Genomic DNA, 23,937 nt, shown 5'->3' with positions numbered 1-23,937 from the left:
GCCCGTGTTCTGTTTGTTCTTGCTGTTCCCGTGATAGGATTTTTAATGGAACAGACAGAAAAATATGTAACATGGATTAATAGCGTAATTCCAGGTATTTCACGTTACCAAACTGAAAATTCCAGAAGATTACGCCGGCATAACGATAACCAAAATTTGGCCCAGTACTTAATCTGCTCTTAAACTCTCAACAGTAAATACCAAAGGCTAATTGTTATTGGTATATTTCTAAAGTCTGAGATAGCAAATCCCTTAATGTTTAGGTGTTTCTGCAATTGGTAATTCATTTTCTATAGAGAGGAGCAACATTTTGTAGTTAAAAAACTGTATTGGAACATAATGTAAATGGATCTGGTGCAGCTTCTTAGACTGCTGTTATGATTTTTATAACTCATTAATGCACAAAATGTTTCTGTCTCCATTGTCAATGGATTTCATTTCCATTTGAAGCCGTTGAGTGTTTTTTTTTTAATTAGTTCCCAACCTTGAAATGTTTCTTTTCACAGATTGTTCTGTTCAGGTCAAGTATAGATTTGTGTACACAGTGGAATCGTGTTAAAGTTGATCATTTATGTCTTATCTGTCTTTGAAATTTACGAGGACACGGTGCAAGTTTGTATAATTTGTCATTAGTTTTTTTTTCTTATATATGTTGCAGTCACTGATATATGTTGTTTTCAACAGAGATTATCACTGCATTGCTCTATTCCACTGTCAATTCATTATGTTTACGACTGGCGACACATATACAACATTTCAAACCATTTATATGTATCCAATCTGGATAGAATGTTGAAAGTTACGTGTTGAATGTGAACACATGGGTAGGCACAGTTGTTCTACAGACATGTGGTTAACATCATTCTCTTCATATCTCAAGATGTGTTTGCTCCCTGGATTTCTGTAATTAGCCCTGCTGATGCACAGCTCATCAGATTGTGTTTCTGTTATGTAACCAGGAGATACATCATTGGGAAAATGTTACTGTAAATGATTTTGCTCTTTTGTGGAATAATCATCTATTGTATTCTAAGCTGGCTTTCTGAGGAATGATTTGATCGTCTTCTTTATCGCCATTCAGTGTATTACCTTGTTCCGTTCCTCTTGGTTAGTGCTTCTAAGTAAGGTACACATTAAACACTCGATGGAAGGGATCTTCATTTTGAGTTTGCAGACTTGGTTAATGATTTTCCCTTCAAATAGAAGAACATTAGATCCTTCAAGATTGTTGGCCCATTACATAGTATTTATTGCTTTTGTGACTTTGGACCTTTCTCGTGCTCCTTCATTGGGACCATTAGCAATTATTTTATTTGCGCTTGGGTGGGTTTCAAATGTCCTGTTTTATACAGATTAGCTTTTGGCAGGCCGGATCCAGCTGCCACGGGTTCCTACCCCATCACCACTGCTCCCCACTAAGATCATGACGAGGCCTGGTAAAGGGCTGACGATTCCCTTTCCGCTTCAAGTCCAGGCCCGGACTGTACTGGTGCGGCACCGGGCACCATGGCAGGGCCTAATCAGGTGTGCTGTCTCCAATCACAGCAGAGAATAGAAAGCCCACGCAGTGAGCTTTCTTACTGGCTCAGCACGGTGATGTTAAAAATGAATATAATATCATTTAAATTACCTGGTTGAGTCTTTGGAAAGTCTGGCTCTGTCATGCGAGCTACGGGGTATAGGCGGGGCCAGCGCTATTAGAGGCTGCAGGCACCAAATTTCCCCGGCAGCCGCGTCCAGTCCGGACTCACGCAGCATGATCATTAAAGGCAGCAGGCACCAGACGCAGTCTGTCCAGCAGGCTCTGCGGCGGTAATCACTCAAGAAACATTTTTGGAGAGAAGCTGCAGGCATGCACCAAATACTGCATTTGTTCTAACACCGGCAAGCTCACTCCAGCCTGAAACTTAAATGTGATAACTGCTGCCCGCTCCTGCGCCGCCGGTGTCCCGCCCTAATTTTAAGTCTCTTCTTGGCCGGCATTGGGCTAATGAAACATGGACACATTGTTGTAGTGAGTCTCCCTGACATGTGAATGCCGAAGGAAGCCAGCAAGCTCAGCTAAGCCAGTTCCTGCAGCATTCAGAGTGTGAGAGCAGTGTGAACCGTGCACTGCTTTTCTCAGATATAGTCTCTGGCGTGACAGCATCAGGAGGTGCTATAAATGTGGGACTTCACATTTTAGTGGGGTGATGCGGATCACCACACCAAAATGCATTAGTCTAACGCCTGATGCGTGGTACATGGCAGGGCTGCCCCCAGCAGTCTTTCTGTTCCCTGTTGTGGGCAGATAGGAGGTGGGTTTCTCCAACCTGCCCCCGGCGCATGGCGGAGAGTCCACTAGACCCCCAAGGAGAGCATATGGAGGGGGAGCGCCTCTCCCTTTGGCAATGGGCTAATATCCATCCCCCTGCCCTAAAATTCTTTCTGCACTCCATGGGGGACAGATTAGAGGTAATTTCCTCCCCAAAAAATGCTTCCACGCAGCATCTAGGGACCTGTCTGCAAACTACAGCAGTGATTTACACTCTGCATTTGGGAAATCAGTGAGCTGAGATCTGCTGGAAAAACAATTCCCCTCCCCCACCACACAACCATCCCCACCCAGGGGGCTGCGTTCTAAGTGTGGGGGAATTTGTCAGTGCACCCCATGATGATGGAAATGTTCCTCGAAGCACTGACCGGAAAGTCAGCCATTTCCTGTCATTAAATGCCCGGGCTGGTCAAAGGCCTTTTGTTTCCATCTACTCCTACCCTTTACATCCCACTGCTGCTGCACAAAATGGGGATACAGCCCCATGCCAGGCAAGCACAACACGACACCTTGCATTCCAGAGTGTGCCATGCCTGGTGCACGCGACTAGCACCTATGGACCTGGGGAGCTGGCCGGTGGCGCTTTCAGCTACTCCTAAAGGTTAAAGACCCGCAGTCGTGGCATGTAGTTATAAAAGCCCTTTTATTGCTGCCATGTTCCATATGGCCTCTTAAAGGCAAACGATGATTTAGAGCAGTCACATTGTGCGAGGAAGTCACATTCTTTCTCACGCGCTGTCAGTCGGAGTCTTTCTCATTAGGCATGTCAACTGCTGGTGTCCGTCTTCTGACAGCTAGGAAAGGGGTCACACACTCGGGAGTGGGCGTCAGGCAGAGAAGTCTGACCAGCCGTGGATGCAATATCAGGCCGGGGGGTGTTTTCGACCAAATATCCTGCCCCCCTACACTTGCTGACTGTTAACCCATGTTTTAGTAGTCAAGACCGTGCTCACGTGAATACTTGATGCGTTTTTTTTTTCCAGTTTCTATTATCTCGTCTCAAAACAGCTTTTTTTATTGAAACCCTACAACACTGTTGCATTCTACCCTCCCACGGATGGTTATCTGTGATAAGGCCTCTCACCACTTTAAGGAATCGCGGAATACGGCAAAGAGAAACGGTATTGGGAGCTCTGAGTAGAACATTACTAAAAGCCTGCTGCGGCAATACAAAACAACCAGTGGTGCGCGCGCACACCACAGAGCAACGGGGGGAGGGAGCTCGGCAGTGAGGTGAACGCACGCTGCTGCGCATGCTAGACACGGACGGGAATGGGCGTTGCAAAGGCCGAACATGCGCCTGCCTTTGCCCAATCGCGTGACTTTAAAACAAAAAAAAAACACGCTAATGCCAATGGCGTGCGGCGAAAGCCTGATCAGACGCACGAGCGTGTGAGCAGCTTTCAGAACCCCCTTACAAGAGGTCTCACGCTGCGCGAGACCTAAAAACGGGAGTAGTAGGACAGCGAGGCATTACTGAACAATCAGTCAATTAAGAAATGAGGCACCATGTATCGAGTGTGGGGGAGGGGTTCCCCCTTACTGATCCATCGTATTGTAGTAACCCCTGACAGACTGAAAGTTGCTATGTTGTATGCCATTGTGAGAACCAAATTGACGGCCACAAGAAGCCAAATACCTCACACTACAAGAGCATATATCTATCTTTTGCAAATTTAACTGCAGTGAGGAACACTGTACTCCATGAAACCAGCTTCATGTCTTAAGATTCTAGCACTTTGAAAAGCGTGTGCATCATGTATGGTAGCAAATGTTTGAGATCCCACCTGGCATTTTAGGCCTTTGTACCAGCAGAAACAAATGCAGTGAACCAATTACTTGAGTTGTGATGGTCTCATTTCAGGTGCAAAAAATACCTATGTGGCTAAGTTGATGTGGTCACATATTGGCCTGATTGCTTTTCTCTCCATCTTCAAACCAGTATGTTTGTGATACACCCCACCAACACCACCCTTTTTTATTTTTGAAAGCAAGATGGGCCTCACTCACACATTTTTTCCATTTCATATTTGAATATTAAAGTGAGGTGTAGACCTTGATATGTTCCTTCTCATCCTAAGTATCAGGATTTCTTGGGCTGAGGGCAGACAACTCTCGCAGTCGCTCACACTCTCCTCCAAAATAAGAATTCAAATAGTCAGCCCTTTTCTTCTTCTTGGAGGTCTAGGGGCAACTAGAGGCACACGTCTTTGCGATAGGAGTATAGGAGCTAGCCTTCATCCAGCCATGACTCTCATCCTGTATTCTTGATGTTCTGACTAGTGCTAGGCAATCCACCATCTTATATGTCCCAGCATAAAGCAAGTGATTGTGATTTTGACGCTGAGCTCTATCCAAAGGTATCAGTCCACTAACCTAGTTTGTGGGTGACATCGGATAATTCTCCAACACCTGATGGATTGAGAGGTTGAGACATCAACATGGATTATTATGATAACTACTTTGCATCAACTAGGTTGCTATCTGCCCAATACTGCCGTTCTCCTCTTCCATTTGTTCTGGTTTCTTGCTGTTCAATCTACTGTTAGAACTGTGAGCCTTAGTGTGGTCTACCTCCAAACGTTTTGTCATCCTCCTTTATTTTTGCTGATCTCTGTTTTGCTGGCCTTAGGACTCTGTGCACTTTACCAATGCTAACCACTGCAGAAGTGCATGTCCTTACTCCGTAAAACATGATAATATTGGCTTATCCCCAATCGGTATATTTAATTTACTTGTAAGACCCCCACAAAGTGGCACTACATGTGCCCAGGACCTGTAAATTCAGTGCTACTAGTGGACCTGCAACACTGATTGAGCCGCACACTAAGTAGCCCTTTAAAACATGTCTAAGGCCTCCCATTTTTCACTGCCACATTGACCTGGCAAAATAAACCTTTTGCCAGACCCAAACCTTCCCTTTTTTATTCATATGTCATCCCTAGGCTAGGCCCTGGACAGCCCTCCAGAGGGCCGGGTGCAGTATATTTAAAAGGTAGGACATGTGCTTTTAAGTTTTACATGTCGTGGTGGTGGAAAAACTCTTAAATTCTTTTTTCACTGCTGCAAGGCCTACCTGTCCCATAAACTTAACACTGGAGTTACCTTATTAAATTTAATAAGCTGTAATTTTCAAATGGGATCAAGTACACAGTTCATGTTTGATGTCTTTGGAAATGTAATGAAAAGTCCGAACTCATGGTGAAGTCGTATTTTCAATTACAATTTTGAAAATGCCACTTTTAGAAAGTTGTACACGTATGGGGTGAACCCAACCCTCATGTCGATTAGATGCGTTTTTCAAATTTACGCTAGGATCAAACAATGAATTACTTATGTATGATCTTTTTTTATTTCCCTTTTTAAAAAAGCTCAAAACATTTTTATCAAGTCATGGAAAGAAACACAACAAAGTCAAAACACATTCTATTTCCGACAGTGATTAATGGTCATTCAAACCATATCAAATTACTTACACATAACAAAAACATAAAAATACAACATATGGTAAGACAATTGAAAGCAAGTGATGATAAAACAAAACAGCACTTTTTTATATATCAATTTTGCATACTACGCACAACATTTACTGATCCTACGACAACCTAGACTATCGAATAGGCGGTGTCAAGGAAAAACATTGGGAATTTCTAAAGAGTTCTGCTCAAGGGGTGCATTGGATTATAGTAACACCATCAAAGAGAAAGGAAATCAGTTTGACACTCCTCATTGATGAATTGCCAACGCGTTTCGAGTCCCGGCATTAAGTACAGGGACTCTCATCAGGTCTTCTTAATTTTAAAACGATGGTGTTGTCTGTAATAAGTAAAAAGATATACAGAAAAATGAATTATAAATTAATCATTGTGATGGCTCCCACCTTACTGAGCAATGTGGCAATGCCTAAAATGTAAATGAATTTTTACCCAGTCGAGAAATAACTATGGACAATGCTTCTGTTTTTCAAGCTCGAATTTCAGATGAAAATTCAGTACAGCAGGTTCTATTGAAGACAGGAGAAAATGACTCATCAGCAATTAATGTCTATTTTATTATGCACTCCTATGTGGGCTATATGTGCCGATCAAGCCTACCTTATCTATCCTAGAAAGTCGCGCTCCTTTGTTTATTTCAAGTGCTGGCTCTCTCAATGGCTCTACAAGAGAGACCGCATTTTAATCATAGTTTTATTATTCAAAGATGAAACAAGAAGCTTGCTTTTAGTGTGGGGCTCGAACTGGTTGTTTAATATAAAATGACATACCTTGCAGTTCGGCGTCTATTTTCGCTGCCTGAATTGTTAATTAGCAGTCCAACGCGTGTAGCACGGATGCTTCCTCTATAATGTGCTGCGGAAAACATAAAACGCTTATGAGAAAAGTTTGAATATCGAAGGACCGACTGCCCTTCGTAATCACTAAAAGGTGAAATAAGTCACACCTCTTGATAGCAAGGCGCGCAATCAATGCGGCTTCCAACCTTCTTCTAGACGGGGCTTTCATGCATCCTTACGGTACTGTATTCGAAAGTAAAAATGAGCCTGGTTACAAGTTTCCCAGTACCGTGATGGCTTCTCTGTATTATGGGATGTTTGATACCAAACATCTCTTGAACCTGCACTGGTTCCAGTGTCAGATGTATCAATAATTTCACTCAGAGGACTCTTTAGAAGGGTCCCCTGAAAACCTACCGACCTCTAGTGTGTTTCTGTCTGGTCTCCTCCAGCCTGCTACTAGAAGACATGTTTCTAGACCCATGAGGTGAGCGCCTTCGCTGTCCAGGGCCAGAAACAATGCCTGCCCTGGGCGGAGGTGATTCCCACCTCCACTAGTCAGGAACAGCTTTCCAGGGTGAGAAGCTTCAAAGGTGATGCTGCCTTTAAACTCCGATGCTAGTAGCAGATGGCATCCCCCCAGTCCTGACCCCAGATTCGGCTGGAAGACAGACGGGAAAATTAGTTAGATGAGGAGTAGAGTCCCCAGTCAACCCGCACCACCGTAGAACGGGGGAGGCGATGTGGACCCCCAGCTCACTTTCCACCATCCTGAAGATGGGGAAAATAGCCTGTTAGTGTCATGCCCACTCCCCACGTGGGTGAGCATTTAGAGGGTGTAGTTACCCTAAAGGTAGGTAGCTTATTGGCCCCTACCTGAAACTCCCTTTAACGCCCCTAAATTTAGTATTTAGGTGTCACCCCTGAGACCTGAATTTCAGATTCGATGGACACAAGAAGACCAAGGACAAAAAAGAGCAGCTGAATTCGAGAACAGAGAGCCAGGACAGGATTTTGGTGCAAAACCCTGCCTACAGCCCATAGACTCGACAGTTGCGGAACCCTGTCTCATCCTGATGCTGAGAAACCTCTACAAACCCAAGGGGCCAACAGTAGTTCGCCAAATTGCCTAACAACTCCTTTGGAGCAGAGGAGCTACTCCCCTGCATCGCAGACACTGAAGCTGCAGAGTATGAACTCTCGACTTGCAGCTCCCCAGCCCTGCCCACGCCACAACTGACCAAGAGAAGGTACCGCAGCTCTGAAGGCTCAGCTCTGCCTTCTCACCAAGTTTTGAGGCGCCAGGATCTTCTGGAGCCGATCAACACCAACTCCGGAGTACCGGTCACCCTACAACCCAAGACCAACTACAAGAGCCCAAGCCGAAGTCCAACGGTGGACATCAGAAGCCCAGGGACCCACTCCTTGAGTGGCCCAGCCGCCCTGCACCAGCCCCTCTTAGGTGTTTGCCCCTGACTGCGAGGTACACTTTGCACACAAGAAGTTGGATGATCGCCTCTTTGCTCTGCACCCAGCCCCACCAGCTGGGGAATCTCCGAAACATTTGTGCTCCTGTGGTTCCCAGGCCCTTGCGATCTCTGCACTCTTTTGAGTGCCCACAGACTTGCCTACCAGTCCCTCTGTGTAACCTGTTTTTAGGTGGCCCCGTTTCTTTGTAGCACGCCAGCTACTTACTCTCCCAGCCCTATGCTCCTTGCCGTATCCGCAACGCTCCCGAGAAACTGCTGGTAGAACTTTGGACCCTTGCTCCTTAAGATTCGACTTCTAGAAGGTGAACCTCTAGGTCCTACAGTACTGTGATTTATTGTATTCTATGTTTTCACCCATAGGATAAATTTGTGCTTAATTGTGCGCACATGTATTTTACCTATATTTAACATGCTTATTGCTAAAACATTGCATGCTTACCTGTAACTGAAGTCCTTAGTTCAAAATGTATATAAAAAGACTTGCTATTTTTTTTATAAATCAGCCTCAACTTCATTCTTGAGTCTGTGTTCCATTTATTGCCTCTGTGAGTACAAAAATACTTAGCACTACCCTCTGATAAGCCTAACTGCTCGCCCACACTACCACAAAATAGAGCACGCGTTTTATCTACTTTTGCCTCTGTAAACCAAGAAGGGTCTCTCTGACCTCTCTGAACAGTGTACCCTATTGTGGTGCACTATTTAGAGAGGTGGGTTTTATACACCATGCATCGACCCAACTGCGCAACGCATTCTTATTTTCGGACTTCACGTTTCAACCCCTCGTCCATGGGAGTTTCATTGATGACGCAGCAGGATCTTGCACCGCAGCCTTACCGCATCTCCGAACCGATATATTGCTTCAGATGCGCAACGCATCTTCGACGCAGATCCTCGCAATGCTCCGCAACCCAGGATTGAAGCTTTTTTGTTCAGCAAGCCTTACTGGGTCCCTGTAGCCTGCCCGCTTTCCATCACAGATGACCTGAACTTGTGACTTTATTCTGGTCCGGTTCAAGGCGCTTTACGCCGTTTGAAACTATTTTTACTAAAATATTTAACATTGAATATCTCTGGTTCTAATGCTTGGGTTTTTGTTGTGTTGGTCTTGTTTCACCTATTAAAAATTACTCCGTTTTTTTAATTCGATTGTGGGCCCTTCATGTAGTGTGTTTTCACTGACTCCCTGTTTGAAGTTTTGCACAAATACTCTACACATTTCCCCTGGCTGCTCCGTGCCAAGTTACCTGAGCGTTAAACACAGGTTAATTTAGGGTTTGCTTGTGACTTCACCCTGAGAAGGATTGTGCTTGCTGCTTGATAAGGGTTTCACACCCCTCAACCAGTAATCCATTTCCTTACACTGGTGGCAGCGGTGAGATTTTTACATCTGTTTGTGCAGTACTATATAGTAATTTTGTGTTACACTACCACCCCACATAAATAATATAAGACCAATTCGAGTTTTTAAATCCTCGCTGATTGGTTTTTCCAAATCTACTGGAATTCCTACTACTGGACGATCTGAAACCCTACCTGCAGTAAAGGAGTTTGAACTGGTCCACCTGCCTGGAAGGTTTTACAGTGTCTTGAGTTTAAACAGTTCTGCAGGAAAGGGGACTAAAGATGACGAAGGCCATCAAATAAATTGAGGCTAAAGAAAGCTCTCAGGGCCTGGACAGAGGTCCACCACTTGGCAACAGCTACAGAGGAGCAGGAGGATGTGGAGGATCAGAATTTGGACATCAGCTCTGAAGTGCAGCCTACAGTGGGGGAGGATGATCCCACTCCTGAGTGTGAACTCCCTACCAGACCAGGAAGCAGTGTGTCCTTGCATAGCCTGACCACAGAGTAGCTGACGGAGAGGAAGGCAGATAGGGAGTTTGGGCTATAAAAGGCTCCACTTAGGATGAAGGAAAGAAAAATGGCTTCAGAGGAGAAAAAGTTGGGTCATGAAAGGAACCTGAAAGAGCTGGAACTGAAGGCAAAACAGCAGCATTACCTCAGTGTCTGAAGGAGAAAAGGAGGTCCGGATCCTCAAAGACCTGGTGGTGGGAGATGACATTGATAAATGGTTTTCAGCTTATGAGGTGACCTTGAGAGTACATAAGATTCCAGAGGAGCACGGAGGGCGGGGATTGGGGTTCTATGGAGGCCTAAGCCTCCAGTAGGGAGGGGCATTCTTTTGACCCTAAAAGTAGAGGACTAAACCAGTTACAACCCCCTGAGAGCCATCCTTTTAGCTAAATTTGGGTGGCCCCTGAAATGTATCGCCAGAGGTTCGGGGATGGCCACAAACTCCCAAATCAGTCTTGGGGGGGATTTCCTCGATTATTCTAACAAGCACTGAAGGGCTGGGTGAGGGGTAGCAAATTGGTTGATTACCATGTGATGTACAGCTTGATTCTCAGGGAGCAAATGCTCAATACTTGCTTTACAGAGCTGCACCAGCACCTTTCCTTCTCAGGAGGCGGCCCTCTGGGCCAGCCCTCGAGTGTCCAAAGAGATATTTGGGGGGACTCCCAAAATATTGGTCAGGGGTCCCACCAGAAGAAAGAGGTGGGAGAAAAACTTAGAAGTAAGGAGTTCTCAAGAGGCCCCCAAAATAATTCTTCTGGGAACAGTAGTAAACACTCCCAGTCTGAGCCCAGGAAAAAGTGATTCTTCAGGGAGGTTTGTCCCCAGTGCATAGAGTGTTACAAGTATGGGCACTCCAATGGACACTCCAAATGTTCCACGAGGGCACAGACCCCCACCAGGGGGGCAGACACCTGGATTGGCGAGTGAAGCTCTTGGGGAGTAGGTAGTCCAAGTTACCTTAAGGCAGCAGACATAGGAGACCCTAGTTTCCCTTGGAGAATAGGAGATGGGGCCAAAAGCCCATATGCCTGGCAGTACAGACTGTTGGTCACCATCAATGGGCAACAGGTGGAGGCTCTGAGCGACACAGGAGCCAGCATGATGACTGTAAGGTGTCAGCTGGTTTGCTCAGAGCAGGTCCTCCCTAATTCATTCCAACAAGTCTGTCACAGACAACTGAGAGAGCCACCTACCGGTGGCTCTGGTTCCCTTTGAGTGGGGTAGGTGGGTGAGTCTCGGGTAATACAAAAGTAGTTGTGAGCCGTGCCATGCCTGTAGATTGTCTGTTGGGCAACTACCTGAGTGGGTCTGTTTGACCATAAGGTCCAAGGCTACCAGAGAGGGGAGCTGAGCACCTGGAACAGTGACTCATGCGGTTGACAAAAAGCGCAGGAGTAAGGGTCACTGGGAACCAGCTTTGAGGTTCCCCCAGTCCAGCTTGATGGGGCACCTGAGTAGGAGGCTCCTGAGACAACAAGAGAGAACATTGCTCCCCTGGGTGGCCGGCCTTAGCTTGCTAGTTGGCAAGTTGAGGGTGGGCCCACCAGGGAGGAATTCTGCAAGGCACAGAAAGAGTGATGTACAGCACACTTTCAATATCTTCTTTTATTTTCAAAAACTAAATCCCTCACCGCGGGAGTTTTCTCCCATGGTATGGGGGTTATTAAAATGTTTCTTTCACTTACCGCCACGTTTTAAATGGTGATGTTTGAAAGTAAAAACTGGTCAATTGTCTGCCCCCACTAAATAGGGCAGGTGGACATAGGACTAAAGCTCCGGCGGGCCGTTGGGAGAGTATGTGAGCGGCAGAGATGGAGTAGTCACCTTCACTGACATACTTAAATTCCACCCGAATCTAAATGAGTTTGGCAGAGAGGATTCCACTTTACTGTTGTCCCATGGTACACAAATAATGCTTCTCAACTTTGAATGTGGCAGGCGGGAGTGCCTTTTCATGTGATCTTTGAACTTTTTATTAAGGTAATACACCAGGTGAAGCGTAGTAAGGACGCTCACTTATTTCATACTGATAGCAAAGCATGTGATAGGGTTTGCATATAGGTGCTAATTGGTATGTATATAGTTCAGTATGTCCTTAATACAGCACAATGTGAATATGCATTGCCTTTGAAATGTCTTTACTGCTTGCCATCCCCCACCCTCCTAGTTTATAAATATTTCCAGCAGCTAGAGGATTGGGCAACTTGTTCAGAACATAAAGTGCCCGATGCAGCATTAGCAGTTTCATAATCTAGGCTTCCCTGGATGTTTTGAGTACAACAAGGTACTGGAAAATAAGGCAGCTGGAAAAATATTTAGTTTTGCCAGCATGCAGTAGTGTTAAGTGACATGCTTAGCCCTCCTCCTTCCTGTTAAGCCTCATACTCCAGTGAACATCACTTTAGCACCACGTGATTTAGTCACAAATGTTGTGTCAGGTCTTTTGAGTTCTGTGACAGGAAGGACAGCACATGGCTTCTCCTTCAGATCGCATACCAACAAAGTTGTACAGATTTAAAATAGCATGAAATGTATTTAATATTGCAAAATGAGCTTATAATTTTCATGTAAACAAAAAAACAAATAATATTTTATATTAACGTTCTATTTTATCATTTCAGGTCTTTACGAAGTACGCACGTTTTTACCCACCTGAAAAACACGGTGACCGAGCTGTACGTCTTAATGTAAACAAGTGAGCTTTATGCAACAACACAAGGGACTTGAGGCCACAGGTCAGTTATTATGTCATGCCACAGTTGCTTGTAGATTGTACTCCGACTCCGTCTGTTTATTTGTTTAGTTTACAGGAAGTATTTACACTTAGTCTTGAGTAGTAGTACGACAGGACTCTAGCTCACTGACCAGAACTCATGTTGTTGGTGCATTTGAAGCAACCAGAATCATAACTCCCAGAATGCACTGCGAGGAAAAGCCAATAGGTCTAGCTTGTACAGGAGCTATTGGTTTTGGCAATGGGTTTTTGCCATGTTGTACACCAGTGTGGCTACTCTTCACTATGGCTAAACATTAGTGTCATGAACTGGGAGGACTAGAGTGTTGTAAACTGGATTTGTTGGAGCAGAGTGTCGTAGCGTGGAGTAGGGGTAGTACGGTGCCATAGAGGAGAGTGGAGTTCTGTGCTAGAGTGTGTCATAGAGTGCACTGTCATAGAGTGAAGTGGCGTGGGGTTGAATAGGGTGGAGTGGAATGAGGTTGTAGGATGCATTGAATCGGATTAGATTGAGGTGGATTGGATTGGGGTAGAGTGTATTGGATTGAGTGGGGTGGATTGGAGTGAGTGGTGTTGATGGGGTGGATTGGGGTGGGATGAAATGGGGTTATTGGATTGGAGTGGGATGGATTGGAGTGGGGTTGGGTTGATTGATTGAGTAGGGTGGTTTGGAGTGGGGTGAATTTCAGTGGAAGATTGGATTGGAGGGGGTGGGTTAGATTGGAGTGGATTAGATTGGGGTGGATTGGACTGGACTGGTGTGGGGTGGGTTGGAGTGGGGTGGGGTGGGTTGGAGTGGGGTGGGGTGGGGTGGATTTGAGTGTGGTGGGCTGGATGGATTGGATTTGATTGAGTTGGATGGTCTGGGTTGGAATGGAGTAGATTGGAGTGGAGTAGATTAAAGTGGGGCACATTGTTTTGAATTGGAGTGGGCAAATTGTTTTGGATTGGTTCGGGGCACATTGTTTTGGATTAGGGAGAGATTTGGGTGGATTTGATTGGCGTGGGGTGGATTGGAGTGGGGCGAGTTAGGATAGAGTGTGTGGCTAGGGTGGGGTGAATTGGAGTAGGGTTGATTTGAGTGGGGCGGATTGCTTTGGATTGAACTGGGGCAGATAAGAGTGGGGCAGATTGTTTTGGATTGAAGTGGGGAAGATTGGTGTGGGATGGATTGGAGTGGTGTTGATTGTTTTGGATTAGAGTCGGCCAGTTTGAAGTGGGCAGGTTGTTGCGGATTTGAGTGGGCGGACTGTTTTGAATTGGATTGGGGTGGACAGGAGTAAAGGAGACTGGAGGGGGCAGGTATTTTTGGTTTGGGGTGGGGCAGATTGGAGTGGGATGAATTGGAGTGGGGCAGATTGGAGTGGGATGAATTGGAGTGAGGCAAATTAGAGTGGGGTGATTTGGAAAGGGGCAGATTGTTTTGGATTGGACTGGGGCAGATAGTTTTGGTTTGGAGTGGGAAGATTGTTTTGGATTGGAGTTGGGCAGATTGGAGTGGTGCAGATTGTTTTGGATTGTAGTGGGGGTGGGTTGGGATGATTGGAGTGTGGTGGATTGGTGGATTGGGGTGAGTGGTTTAGATTGGTCTGGGGTGGGTTGGATTTAGTGGGGTGGATTGGTATGGGGCGGATTGGCGAGGATTGGAGTGTGGTGGATTGGGGTGTACTGCACGATTATGTGTTGAAGCATTATTTCAGAAATTAAACACAAGAAATAAACAGTTTTGCTTTGCAATAAAATAATCCTTATCTTTTGAGAACAATACCCACAAGCAATAACAAAACATGAGTGCAAAGTGATAAAAAAGACCTGTCTAAATAAAAGAAATTTAACTATTAAAAAAATGAAACTTTGCAGATTTGTTTGTCCTGCAGGGCAAATTTTCGCCAGTCACATGCCTGCTGTTTTGCAGGGCCCTAAAAGTTAAAAAAAAGAACAAAATAGTTCCACAATCATGTCGGGAGCAGCGAACGGGCACTGTTTAAGTTTAATCAATCAGTGCTTGGTCCCTGCTCCTTAGAGAGGAACAGAACTTATGTTAAGCCTGCCTTAACGAATTACGAGGCTGTAAAGAAGAGTGCGACACAAGCCAACAAGTGGGTAAGCAACAGGCGGGCTCCATGCCCTTTTAGGTGGATACAAGTGAGTCTCGCAAGCAAGACCCATACTAGCGCATGCTGTCACCAGCTCAACCCTGAAAAAGTGGTGTTCCTGATGCCCTGGAGACATCTGATAGCACGGACTATTGCCCATCGGCCACATTGCCGACTTAGTCACGGGTATCAGCACATCTATCCCTTTCTCCAGTATTGGGGTGTCTTTCATAGATTCACATGCTTGAATATTCCCCGTCGTTGAAGTGGAAGTCCCACGGTACATAACATAGCAAGGTAGCAATAACACAACCATAGATAGGTATATGTACAGGTCCCAGATAAGACCTGAACTGGTCTGTACCAACTCGTACAAGACCAATGTGAGCTTTTACACCAGGAAGAAGACCATGCTTTCCCCTATAACTTCGGCAAGGAGAACTGGTAGTGTAGATAGTCCATGTGCTATAGAATTTTGGACTCCTAAAAGCGAGACAATACAGTTGTCTGCTTAAGTCTGTGTCAGGTTATACTTCCGCTATTCAACCAATTTTTAAATAGCACTCACCAAAAACAATTATTGGAAAGATAATTCGCCACACCTCAGGTGAAACCTGAATGTGGTCCCATACAGTATGGGTCATATACGCGCAAATATCTGAAGGGAAAACACGACACGGCATTAGCATATATCGTGCTGCCAACATGCCAGAATCAAAAATTCAGTCAAGTTCATACAATATTTCATAAAATCTGTATATCCACATTGGATATTATTAATATTTATCATAACATCCTCAAAGTGCCTGAACTTTGAAAAAATCAATAATTCCAGGAAGCATGATAACAACCTTCATTATCGTACATTTTGTCAGAAAAACATCCACTAGCACATGGTGTCCTATAAACATGACCTACGTTTTTTTTTTCAATGTTCTTGCCATTTAATATTCTTAAGAGAATTACCTCGGTTAGACTATAGCTCCAATCAAGGCGTCTTATGATATAGGATAATTATGTATCTAAAATCGAAGAAAACTTGCATTAGTTAAGCACATCATTGTGCAATTCAAGAGGACAATTATATTCGACCAGCATCCTTTAAATGAGTAAATATGTCTTATGTCATTACATAAAGGCATGCCTGCCACGGCAAATCAGCCCATCATATCCAATGTAAAAATTGGTCATGTCATATCTTCTTTGCTCTTATTACTTTAAAGGGCTTCATTTATGCTCACATGGGTGAAATATTACACCAGTCTAACTGTTTGTTTTAGTTAGATCAATTAAATTATATTATCTAATCTCGAGTTGTGTGTGTATATTCCAAATAAGAAGAAATAACTTGATTTGGTCTGATTAACAAGAACACTTGGGATGGATAAATGGATTTTATTTCCTCTTAATCTTACTAATCACTTTATGATCCTCTGCCTTATCTTTTTCTTTCTCCTGTTTTCTGGTCGCACTATTAGAATTCGGTTTTCTGTCACTGGGTGGATATTTGTTGGCTTTTATGAGTTTCTTGCTTTTTCTACTTGATGGTTTCTTTGTGAGATACATTGGAAAGCTTGTTCGAGACCTTTTGTATAAAGAACTATGTGACCATAACTTATATGTGATAATGTTCTGAATAGGACTATTTATTATCTTGGTAGCCCTGAGGAAGTCGCTGTGCCACTTACCCAAGACAAAACACGTGTTGGCTACCGGCTACATTTTGGCTACAATATTTATGCCAATGTGTTATTGTGAGCTAATGTTAAATGATCACGAGGAGAAGCTTTGAGAAAAAAAGAAAATAAAATAAAGAAGACCATCTGATTATATATTGGACTGAAATTTTATTGGATTGGTTCTGATGCCAGATGTTTGAATGCTTATTTGCTTTTTGCTCGGGAACAATACTTTGCTTAGTGTTTATCCTTTGAGTACTTTCAGTAACGGAGGAATATTGGGACATAGGTGGCTGTTTCCCTTATTGTTCCCTGGAGCACCTTTCAGATATTTATCTACATTTCTATAAGATTATTGGTTTTGCGCAAGCTCTATACCCAGACACGGTTCGAAGTTACATAGGTTATACTTCCGTCCACTTATTTTCCCAAATTAACTTATTTTCCCACATTTTACACAACCCATGTGGAGGGGGATCATATTAAAACTTAAAAGCAGGAGGGCTTAGAAATTGTGTTTTTTGAGATAGGACTTCAAGGTGAGTTCAATATTGATTCTCACACCGCAGCCTGTCAGTGGGCCATCCATTACTACAAAACAATGTTATTTTGTAGCATGCATTGAAAGGCATGGTGCGGCAGGAATACCAACAAATGATGAAATCGTGGTGTACTCGAGTTTGGAAAGGGCAGCAGTGATGTAATGGGGATCTAAACTGATCAAAAATGACGACACATTTTTTGTAAACACATTGGCACCAACTTTTTTTCTGAAGTTCTGGTTTATGGAGCTTTTTGCAAAGCCTCTTAGCCATTTGTCCAAGATAATCTGGCTTGATTTACGTAGCTATTGATTACAGAATGTGACTGCATGGATAGTACATCTTGGGAGAGACATACTTGCAGTAACAATAATGTGCTACTTAGAGAGTAAGATAAAATGAGCAGAGCTACCACAATATTTGCACAACTCCACTTGTATGTTTTTATCAACTGATTCTGGGCTCTCGCCACTGGAAGGATTATATCAAAATAAGAGGATAATGTTTTGTTTTAAGGAACTATCCGTAGTAGATATTGGTTAACACAAGCACATTACAGGGAGTAAGTGAATTCTACTAACTGTATAACCTTAGTTGTTGTTGAAGGGAACAGTGCTACTGGGATGACTGTAAATTCCTAGTCATCATTACCAAAATATGTTTTGGCACTCCCCTTATTATCATTGGCTCGCCCGTGTTCAGGATTACAACACTAGTGAATGATCACACTATTGCGCAAGCATTATACCTTCCGAATGCTGAGTCACACTATTAACAAATCTGTTTACTCTGATGTTTTGAGATTTTCTCTTTTACTATGGTATCCCATCACCGATCTGCTATTTCGAGCTTGTTTGTGCTGTATTTATAACTGCAAACATGTATTTGCAAAAGATGGGCGTAGTGCCTAATCCGTGTTTATTCAATCCACTGGCTAAAGGTTGACCTCCCTTAACTTTATTGATGCCTCGTCTCGTGCATCTGAATAGGCTCCAATTATTCATGTTCTGATTATGTAGATTCTGCATTAAAGAAATGGCAAATGCCTTTTCTGCTAGATACTTCATACACCTACCACTGCCTCCTTCAAGTAACAACTTTAACAGTACAGGAAAATGCCCTGTAAATTCAAAATGTCTTTGGAAACATAGTAACAATAAGGGCGATTCAAGGTTAATAGCGAAGCGGGACATCTTAGGTTTTGTCAATACCAATTAAGGTAAATAGTTCTTGGAGCAATAGGCCATGGAAGGGATTTGGTAAGAGCTTTGTAGGTGTGTGTGTTTTATTTTCAAATCCGTACAGACCTGCTTATTCTATTTGTCAAAACAATCATTATACTTTCTGATATTGCTTGGCTCATACGTGATCACTCATTGAAAAGCTTTTAATCTTTCTTTTTGTTCTTTGTAGGAATACCATGTATTCTTTCATGTGTCAGTCAGTGTATAGTTTGTGTTATGTGTCAATGTGTTCTAAAATTGAGTTCCAGCACTTATTTCCATAAAAATGAAAAGTAGCTGGCTTGTTATTTTGTTGTCTTTTATATTTAATACTTATATGACTATGATTGTTCTTGGTTCTATTATTTATTATATTGAATTACTGTATTGTTGAACCTCATTGATTCGTTAATTGGCTTTTTCAACCCTAACTTCCTCCTCAGTAATGGTTTTCCATGCCAGTACCACATACACAGTCATGCATCTTTATACCATTACAACATATCCTTTTCACATCGCGGATGGTGAAGCATCAAATAATACAGTGAATCTCTACTTCTATATGTATTTGCGCATCTACAAATTTTACTCTCTATAGCAAAAGAAAAGATGTCTGAAATTTTTTCTAATCTATTGGTGAATATGTAATTATATTGGGTGCATTCCATTGCATAGTTATAATAAGTACACCATTCCTCGTCCACTCCAAAAAGAATGTTCAACCTTAACTTCCAGGCCATGTTATTGCTTGTGGTCCCATTTGGAGTATTCAAATGGGTCCGAAAGCAATACCAGAAACCTTTCGGCCTTATTAGACCTCATTGTTCAGTTACAGACGTGCACTCCTGCCGCTTGAAGCCACTCATCAAAACAGCACAAAAGAGAAGAATGTGAATGATGTCTAATTTATTGTTCTCTGTTCATACCATTAACTACATTACAAGATAAGCATGCTTGATGTGGATGTTTGAGTCCTTGTATAAGAGATCTTGGTTTGTAAGAAGGTCTCTGTGCTCTAAGCTTTTTTCAAAATGTTTATATTTAACTACAGAATTCCTGATTGTTTGTCATCCTTTAGTGGTGACTATATAAAGGGATATTCATAAGCTAGATAGCATAAGAGAGCTCTCAGGTTCTTCCGAAGACTACTTTCCAGAATTGTGTATCCTGTGATGGTTATGTTTTGCCTGATGTTAACGTGTAGAGCTTCTTACAAAGTGCTAAATGTCTCACATTTCCATAACTGAGCTGATCTTTATCTTTTCTGTTTCAGGGATGAGAACTTCCTAAGCCACGTTCATTACACTGAGACATATGGGGAGGCACCCAATCCTCTTGTCATGAAACATCTTGTATAGTAAGACATTGCAGACTAAATTATTTGAAACCTTGTTTCCTGGTTGACTAGGCCGCACACAAACAAGCAAAACTCTCAAAATTGTTAAAGGCCATGCTCTTTTTCCAGCCCACCTGGCTGAACTACGCCTTGGTAAGTTGTGGAATTGTAAGCAGAAGACACTTATATGTTGAGCCCAGGCATAGACATTTCTTAAAGGTACCATTGAAGACGGGCATAGCTGGCATATCATATTAATCATTATATAGGAAGCAGCAAATGAGAGGAGCTTAAAGCCAGTGGAAAGGGAAAGTAGTGCTGAATGTGAGGGAGTACTTAAAACACAGTATTTTGTAAAATAACCATATTTAAGACCTTCAAAACAGAACTGAGTGTGTGTGTATGTTTGTCTGAATGAGTATTTAAAAATCTGGGGTGAATTTGTGTATACATCTTATGATACCTTACTGAAAACTCCTGTACCCAACTATTTATTAATTAACATTTATTAGGGGAGGGAGTTACACCACAAAGGCCCCCTCACCCCCCTCTGAAGCTACGCCCCTGATTGAAGAGTACTTCTTATAGAAACATGCCCCACAATTAAATCGGCTAGATGCTGAGTTTTCCTTGTACATGTTTGTGGACAGAATAAATCATGAATGCACCCAATTCCGGGTTCAAGTAAGTACTATTTATAATGATGCCACAGTACTCCTGATATCATCAAAACATTCTTTCTAGAGAAAGAATCTACTGGAGGCTGAAAAAGAGAAGAGGCCAGTGAGGGAAAAGAAAAGATTAGCTTGCCAGGAACAAAAGGACAGGAGGAGGGAGGAAGAGGGAGTATGATCCAGTGCAGAGAAAATGAGGGAGGGAAAGACAATGAATAGAACAAGCATTTGCAATGCAATAGGTCTCGCATTTGCAGGGTTTACACTACTGGCATTGTAAATGACAATGCCGTTTACGTATCTGTTTTGCCAGTTAACACATGAATAAAAGACATTGTCATTTACAATGCCAATAGCCCAAACTTAAAAATGAGAGACCTATTCAAAGAAGCCGCAGCCATTGTCCCGGCTGCTCGGAAAGTGAAAGCACCCATGGCCGCTAAATCTTGCAGGAAAGCAGGTCGTGCCTGCAGTAGGAGAAACTCATTAAAGACACTAGTGCCCACAGACTAAAAAAGACGTACGTGTAACAACCAAAGTAAGAGGGCCTGTCCTCATGGGAGGTTACAAATGAAGGCAAGGCGATACTAAGGAGGGACTAACAAGCTTATTAATGAAGCAGAAGCCAGCATTTACGAATGGCAATGACACAAGCCAATGACAAATATGGGTGGAGAATGGGCAGGGCTTCTATTCCATACTCCAATACAGCATGTCGCAGAGCAACGCATGCGCTGCCCAGCCTCTACCTAAGAAGTTGAGGGAGTTGGAGAGGCAGAAAATAGCTATGGAGAGGGAAAAGCTAAGGATGGAAGCAGAGGCCGTTGCCCATGGGAAAAGCAATTCCACTCCAAATTCTTCTGGTGTGCTTGCCAAGGTTCCGAAAGAAATTCCAGGTGCCTAAGACATAAATGCCTAATTTCCCTTATGTGATAGTGGCTCAGCGGGGTTCACATTTGGGGTTTTGTCAATGTTCTAACTGTGCAAAATATGAAAATAAAAGATTTAAGGCCATCTTGCACTTCAGTGGTCTTAGTTGCATGTGTAGGAAGACAGAAGAACAACCTTTTGGTCAGATGCCATTGCCACTCTCATTTTCTCATGCCTTGAAACCCATAAGCCTCCTTTCACCACCTTTCAAATCAGATAATTTCCCTTCCGAGCATCCCTCCTGTCTCCATTCTGAGCAATTTAAAGGTTGTCCTGAAAAACATCTACTTTAGTTTTTTGCAGCTCCACTGGTCCCGCTGCCACACACAACCTATATCATGTGGACAAACAAACACCATTGTTACTCTTAAAAAAAACTTGCCATTTATGTATTATCTTGTATAATTAGAACAATTATATACAGAGAACAAACAATTTACAGTGTTCATAAAAAGATCTCAAAATGCAGTACAGGCATTTTAAATTAGCCTTTCAAGGCGCTACATAGCCCTAGCCCAGTGTACCGCAACAATCGCATTGCCTTTCACTAACCTTCCAGACACCTCTGCTCGTCCGGACTCCTACCTGCACACATCCACCTCTATAGCTCCTAAAGCATGGAATGATCTGCTGCTACACAAGAGCCTTAATTTTTGAATCCCGTAAGAACCTGAATACATTGCTTTTTGTGTAGGCAAAGGTTTTGCTAGTCTCACAACAGCTCAGCACCAGCAAACCCTCCCAGGTGATAGTGTGCTCGTCAAATCTACATAACATAACAATGTTCTATCATTAACATAATTTCTGAAATGTACACGTTATCACAGTTCACACAGACCATTTATTATTGTGTTGTCAAACATTACAATCTTCATCCTTAGGGATGTATTGTCAAAACAATACAGAAATATTGGACCGCCTGACTTAGCTTTCATTCAGACCAAATCCATTGATACCTGATTTCATGAAACCATGTATTTGTGACTTTGACTGCCTTTGTGGAATTTCTATCAGTCAACGTAGCAAACATGATTAAACTTTTGCATTTTTCTCAGAAGAACGCTCAAAAATGATAAAAAGACCAAGAATTTCCTCCAGATCGCACGGATAAGATATTAGGGATGATATTTGTTCAGAACCTGCTCAAATAGAGCTCTGCGGAAATTGCCCTGTTAAACAGTCCTGTCAACACGTTCCTTGCTAGGCACATGTCTAACAGTCTCTTCCACATGTCCAAATGTGTAATCGGAACAAAGATGATCAGCTGCCCTAAATATAGACCTCTTTCCACTGTGGTTTTATGAGAACTCATTTAAGGGATTCTTTAAGGCCTCATCACCTCGATCATATTACAGTCCTTTGGTCAAAAATACAGCAGTTTCTCAATCTGCCAAAAATAAGCATTAGTGATACTTAAGCGTAGGTTTCCTAGCAAGCATTTTCCTGAATGGATGTATATAATCATCATTTGAGAGGGAATTCAAATTTGGGATTGTAATGGACGTGTCTTTCATTGAATATCTGCAGTATATGACTAATAGTTGGACGTGGCTTTTGAATTCTTCCTTTCTCTTGGTTGTTTGAGTTCTTACTGTTTATTTGTTGTTTCTGTGATTAGAAGGGTGTGCATGTTTACTGTTCTTACCTAGCCTATATTACAATTTGTTTTATGCTTTAGGAAAGATGCATTCAAAAGTATTTTGATATATTGTAATATCTAGTTGCGTAATATGCTTTTAGAAAAAAAAGAATGCATTTACTTTTATTTCTTATTCCTTGTGTTTGAATTTTGTGCTTGTGAGATGTGCCAGATTAAGCGCTATGGAACTGCGAGAATCACAGTGAACATGCAGATGTCTTTGCAATTATGCCACCTTGTGTGTACTTGGTTATTGCTAGTGTGGGAATCGAGCGTTATGCCTATTATAATGGATACCTGTTTGCTTAGACTGGCGACAACAGTGACCACTATGACACATTTTGTATTGACGGAGTGCCATTGCAACTAACAGGAAGCTCTAGGGGAGTTCAGCTTTCTGCATCAGCTGGCCACCACTAGAGACGTGACGGGCTTCTTGTTGTGAATGGCTGTATTAACCTGAGACAACACCTTAGAATCTTAGACCATCCAAAAAAGATTATGAAGTAATAGAAGAAATAAAAGAATGCATAATGTGGTAAGGTTTTTCCTTTTTTCTTTTTATGGTCTCTGAAGTGAAGACTATATTTTTCAAAACTTAGCTATAGGCCTCTGTAAACGGATAGATTAAAGATTCTTAGAGAAAAACAACAGCTAATTAGAAAGAAATGGGAGCAATAACAGCCAACATCCAGGAAGCAAAATCTAGATGTCAAAACGGTATAAGTACTGAAATGTGATTTGAACAGATGAGTTTTATGGGTCCATAAAAGGCCAGCCGATTTAGGGCTTTCCATATGAAAGCATCAAGCGGGGAAGCCTTCTTGACATTGCCACCAGAAGTATGAAATGGTATGGATTTTGTGGTACTTTAGTTCCAAGTCCTTTCCGTCCCCCCTCTACTCTGCACACAGTTTTCACACAAAACCCCGAAAAACGAGAAAAAAAAGTCTTCACAAAATCACAACACCAACAGGAATTAGGCAGAAACACTAACTCTCAAGCATGGCTGATTGGTGGTTCTCTAAAACTTTGTGCAAAGTTTTAGTTGTAATTATTGTAACCATGTTTTCTTTCAACCGCACTTGGAATTTAACGTCTAATCATTGATGGTTTTGTGTTATGATCATGTATGTCTCAGGTTTCT

The 23,937-nt window shown here is 42.7% G+C and overlaps 1 long non-coding RNA gene across 1 annotated transcript in view; it reads left to right on the top strand.

Moving 5' to 3' along the window:
- The window catches only part of LOC146855685 (uncharacterized), a 407,510-nt gene extending 383,794 nt beyond the window's left edge, over positions 1-23,716 (top strand). Inside the window, exons 5-6 of the long non-coding RNA XR_014981368.1 lie at positions 12,559-12,672; positions 19,485-23,716. This is a non-coding gene — a long non-coding RNA (uncharacterized LOC146855685). The remainder of the gene's footprint in view (positions 1-12,558; positions 12,673-19,484) is intronic.
- Positions 23,717-23,937: the final 221 nt, after the last annotated feature.

This window comes from Triturus cristatus, chromosome 4_1 (genome assembly GCF_964204655.1).
Source record: "Triturus cristatus chromosome 4_1, aTriCri1.1, whole genome shotgun sequence".
In the NCBI taxonomy this organism is placed as follows: Eukaryota; Metazoa; Chordata; class Amphibia; order Caudata; family Salamandridae; genus Triturus; species Triturus cristatus.
Note: the sequence above shows the minus strand (reverse complement) of the source record. Positions and strands in the feature narration are given on the sequence as shown.